Consider the following 6,000-nt stretch of genomic DNA (forward strand, 5'->3'; position numbering starts at 1 on the left):
AATAATTACAAGGCATACTGAAAGACAAAAACCAACATGAAACAGCAGAAAGAGCAAGCACCATAACCAGACTCAGATATGGCAGAGATATCAGACATTTCTTAAACTCACAGATTCTTCAGCCATGTCCAGTCCACTGATGAACGCGTTAAAAAAATTCTTCATTTCCTTTACAGTATTTTCAATATTAATTAGTATTGCCTCTTGATTTTTTCTTAGGGTTTCCATCTCTCTGCTTACGTTACCCATTAGATCTTTTTTTTTTTTTAATTGAAGTATAGATGACATATTAGGTTTAGGTGTACATACAGTGATTTGACAATTACAGTGGACCCTTGAATAACATGGGGATTGGGAGTGCTAACACCGTGCACAGTCAAAAATCCACAAATCACTTTTGACTCCTCCAAAACTTAGCTGCTAATCGCCTACTGTTGACCAAAAGCCTTAACAATAACATAAACAGTTAACACATTTTAAATTTTATATGTATTATGTACTGTATTCTGACAATAAAGCTAGAGAAGAGAAAATGCTATTAATAAAATCATAAAGAAAACAGGCATGTGCGTGGCCCAGTTGGTTAAGCATCTGCCTTTGGCTCAGGTTATGGTCCCAGTATCCTGGGATTGAGCCCCATATCAGGCTCCCTGCTCAGCAGAGAGTCTGCTTCTCCCTCTGCCTCACCCCTTGGCTTGTGCTCTATCTCTCACACTTACTCCCTTTCTCTCAAATAAATAAATAAAATCTTTTAAAAAATAAAATCATAAAAGAAAATACATTTATAGTACTGTAGAAAAGTCTGCGTGTAAGTGGAACTGTGCAGTTCAACTCCTGTTGTTCAAGGATCAACTGTATATCCATTACAAAATGCTCACCACTAGACGTGTAGTTACCATCTAATTTCCCATCTGTTCTTACATGTTGTACACTTTTTCCATTAGCACCTTTAGTATATTAATATAATTAATTTAAATCCTGGTATCATTATTCTAATATCACTGCCATATCTGAGTTTAGTTCTGATGCGTGTTTATCTAGCTAGGGATTAGGCTGTGTTTACTGTTGGCTGTAACTGTAGGTATCAGAGACTAAATTTCCTCAAATGTCCTCGTTTGTGTCTCCCCTATTGTCTTTGGGTTCCTGACCGAATCAGTAGTTTTAGATATGTATATATGTGTGTATGTATGTATATATGTATGTATAATTGACATATGACATTATATTAGTTTCAGGTATACAACATAGTGATTCCACATTTGTGTACATTGCAAAACAGTCACCATAAAAAATCTAGTTAATGTCTGTCACCATACAAATTTAGAACATTTTTTCTTTTTTTAAAGATTTTATTTATTTATTTGACAGACGGAGATCACAAGTAGGCAGAGAAGCAGGCAGAGAGAGAAGGAAGCAGGTTCCCTGCTGAGCAGAGAGCCCAATGTGGGGCTCGATTCCAGGACCCTGGGATCATGACCTGAGCTGAAGGCAGAGGCTTTAACCCACTGAGCCACCCAGGTGCCCCAGAACATTTTTTCTTGTGATGAGAAATGTTTTAAGATTTGCTTTCTTTGTAGTTTTCAAATTTACAGTACATTATTGATTATAGTCATCATGCTGTATATTACATCCCCATGACTTACCTATTGTATAATGGGAATTTTATACCTCTTGATCCCTTTCACTCTATCTTGCCTGTCCCCTGCAACTACCAATCAATCTATTCTCTGAGTTTTGTTTTGTATATTTGTTTTGCTTTTTTAGATCCCATGTTTAAATAAATCTGTGGTATTTGTCTTTCTCTTTCTGACTTATTTCACTTGGCGTAATACCCTCCAGGTCCATCCATGTCGTCACAAACATGCGGCTGTGTTTCTATGGCTGAGTAGTATTTCATTGTATATATATGTTTTGGATATTAACCGCTTATCAGATATGGCTGAGTAGTATTTCATTGTATATATATTTTTTGGATATTAACCGCTTATCAGATACATCCTTTGCAATTATCTTCTCCCATTGAGTAGACTACCTATTTTGTTGATGGTTTCCTTTACTGTGCAGAAGCTTTTTAGTTCAATGCAGTACCATTTGGGTTTTTTTGCTATTGTTGCCGTTGCTCTTAGAGTCAGATCCAGAAAATATCACCAAGAGTGACGTCAAGGAGCATTCTACCTAAGTCGTCTTCTAGGAGTTTTATGGTTTCTGGACTTAAATTCAAGTGTTTAATCCATTTTGAGTCAATTTTTGTATATGGTGTAAGATAGTGGTTCAGTTTCATTCTTTTGCATGTGGATGTCCAGTTTTCCAGTACCATTTATTGATGAGACTGTCCTTTTCCCATTGTATATTCTTACCTCTTTTGTCATAAATTAATTGACCATATATGCCTGGGTCTATTTCTGCACTCTTTATTCTCTGAATATATGTATACATATATACATATATCTTTATTCTATTCCATCGATGTATATGTCTGCTTTTATGCTAATACCATAGTGTTTTGATACTGTAGGTTTGTAATATAGTTTGAAATCAAGGACTTGAGAGACTTCCTCTTCTTCTTTTTTTTTCTTTAAAGTAGGCTCTATACCCATTGTAGAGCCCAATGCAGGGCATGAAGTCATGACCCTGTGATAAAGACCTGAGCTGAGATCAGGAGTCAAACACTCCACCACCTGAGCGGTTTTGTTTTGTTTTGTTTGAGAGACTTCTTTTTTTAATATATACATATATATATATATATATATATATATATATATATATATAATTTATTTATTTATTTGAGAGAGAGAGAGAGGGAGAGAGAACATGGACAAGGAGGAGGGGCACAGGGAGAGGGAGAAGCAGACTCCCTGCTGAGCAGGGAAACCCAATATGGGGCTCGATCCCAGTACCCTGAAATCATGACCTGAGCTGAAGGCAGATGCTTAACCGACTGAGCTACCCAGGTGCCCCCCAAAAGACTTCTTAAATAAGGCCTGAGGTGTGTAGTTCTTTCCACTGTAGTCCACTGTTTTATTGGAGCCCTCTTCATGTGAGGTCCTGGGCGAGAACAATTCTGTAGTCCTATGATTAGGTCTCAGTCTTTATTGAGCTTGTGCCTCTGGGCTATGACCTTCACACAACCTTCATGGGTTTGCCCCTTCCCCTCTAGGTAAGACAGGAAGGCTAGAGGGTATTTGGGTATTTCCCTTTCCTCCAGTTAGGTAGGCTTTTGTAAAACCCGAGTTGGTTAGGCTCTCATAAAATGGTTTCTCTGCAGGTCAGGCTTCATTAAGAAGAGAATGCTTGCTCATGACTTCTTTCAGAACAGCTACATGTCCCCTCCTCCAGCCAGAAACACCAGGGCATTTTGTCATATTTTCACTGTGGGAACATGGTAGGCCTCCTGGAGGTAACACACAAAAATGTGTGCCCTTTCCTCATTGCCTGGTTCCTTCTTAAGTTTTTAACCCTCAGATTTGTCCACATTGAGCTTCCAGTAGTTCCTCAGTGACAGATTAGCTTTCCCTACCCTAGCACCGGTTTTCCCAATTTCTGCTCCAGTAAGTTGTGATTCTTTATATCTGCCTGTCTGTCTCCAGTTTTGAGGCAAGCTATTTACCCTGTGTCCTCAGTTCTCTGATGGATCTAAGAATTGCTGATTTTCAGCTCCACTTTTTTCCCTTGTCATGTGGATGGGAGTGACAATTTCTTTTTTTTTTTTTTAAGTTTTTTATTTTAATTCCAGTATAGTTAACATACAGTGTTATCTTAGTTTCAGGAGTACAGCATAGTGATTCAACAGTTCATGCACTACTCAGTGCATCAGGATTAGTGTATTCGTAAGCACCTTCACCTGCTTCACCCATCTCCCCTCTGGTAACCATCAGTTCGTTCTCTCTAATTAGAGTCAGTTTCTTGGTTTCTCTCTCTATCCTTTGCTTGTTTGTTTTGTTTCTGAAATTCCACATATAAATGAAATCATATGGTATTTGTTTTTCTCTGACTCACTGATTTCACTTAGCATTATACTGTCTAGATCCATCTATGTTGTTGCAAATAGAAGATTTCATTGTTTTTTATGGCTGAATAATATTCCATTGTATATATATACACCACATCTTACTTATCCATGCATCTACTGATGGACATTTGGGTTGCTTCCATAATCTGGCTATTGTAAATAATACTGCAATAAACAGAGAGTGCATGTATTCCTTTGAATTAGTGTTTTTGTATTTTGGGGATAAATACTTACTAGTGTGATTACTGGATCATGGGTTGGTTCTATTTTTAACTTTTTGAAGAATTGTCATACTGTTTTCCATAGCGGCTGCACCAGTTTGCGCTCCCACAAACAGTGCACTAGGGTTCCTTTTCTCCACATTATTGCCCACACTTGTTGTTTCTTGTGTTTTTCATTCCAGCCATTCTCCCAGGTGTTAGGTGATATTTCACAGGGGTTTTGACTTGCATTTTCCTGATAATGAGTGATGCTGAGCATCTTTTCTTGTCTATGTTGGCCATCTGGATGTCTTCTTTGGAGAAATGTCTGTTCATGTCTTCTGCCCATTTTTGAATTGGATTATTTGTTTTGTGTGTGTGTGTGTTGAGTTGTATCACTTTTCTATGTATTTTGGATACTAACACTTCATCAGATATATCATTTGTAAATATATTCTCCCATTGAGTGGGCTCCCTTTTCGTTTTGTTGATTGTTTTCTTTGCTGTGCAGAAAGAAGCTTTTTATTTTGATGTAGTCCAAATAGCTTATTTTTGCTTTTGTTTTCCTTGCCTCAGGAAACATATCTAGAAAAATGTTTTTAAAGTTAATGTCAGAGAAATTACTGCCTATGTTTTCTTCTAAGATTTTTATGGTTTCAGGTCTCACATTTAGGTCTTTAATCTATTTTGATTTCATTTTTGTGTATGGTATAAGAAAGTGGTCCAGCTTTATACTTTTGCATATAGCTGCCTGGTTTTCCCAATAGCATTTGTTGAAGAGAGTATCTTTTCCCCACTACATATTCTTTCCTCCTTTGCTGAAGATTAATTGACCATATAATTGGGGTTTATTTCTGGGTTTTCTATTCTGTTCTATTGATCAATGTGTCTATCTTTGTGCCAGTACTGTAATGTTTTGTACTATTTCAAAACTTTAAGTCTGGATAATGCTCCAGTTTTGTTTTTCTTTTTCAAGATTGCTTTGGCTATTCAGGGTCTTTTGTGGTTCCATATGAATTTTAGGATTGTTTGCTGGAGTTCTGTGGGAAACACTGTTGGTGTTTTGATAGGGATTGTATTAAAGTGTAGATTGCTTTGGGCAGTATAGACATCTTAACAATATCTGTTCTTCCAATCCATAAGCATGGAATTTCTTTCCATTTCTTTGAGTCATCTTCAATTTCTTTCACTGTTTTATAGCTTTCAGAATACAAGTCTTTCACTTCGGTTAAGTTTTTTCCTAGGTTTTTTATTATTTTTGGTGGAATTGCAAAGGGGATTGTTTTCTTAATTTCACCTTCTGCTGCTTCATTATTAGTGTGTGGAAATACAACAGACTTCTGTAAATTTTTTGTAAATTTTTTTGTTAAGATTTTATTTATTTATTTGACAGATAGAGATCACAAGTAGGCAGAGAGGCAGGCAGAGAGAGAGGAGGAAGCAGGCTCCCTGCTGAGCAGAAAGCCTGATGCGGGGCTCGATCCTAGGACCCCGGGACCATGACCTGAGCCGAAGGCAGAGGCTTTAACCCACTGAGCCACCCAGGCGCCTACAACAGACTTCTGAACAATGATTTTGTGTCCTGCAGCTTTACTGAATTCATTTATCAGTGCTAGTGGTTCTTTGGCAGAATCTTTAGTGTTTTCTATATGTAGTATCGTGTCATCTGTAAATAGTGAAAGGTTTACTTCTTCCTTACCAATTTGAATGCCTTTTTTTTTTTTTTTTTTTTTTTTGGTCTGACTGCTGTGGCTAGGACTCACAGTACTGTGTTGAAGAAAGTGAATAAAA

Source organism: Lontra canadensis, unplaced genomic scaffold, assembly GCF_010015895.1.
Source record: "Lontra canadensis isolate GAN:19392208 unplaced genomic scaffold, GSC_riverotter_1.0 scaffold13, whole genome shotgun sequence".
Lineage (NCBI taxonomy): Eukaryota > Metazoa > Chordata > Mammalia > Carnivora > Mustelidae > Lontra > Lontra canadensis.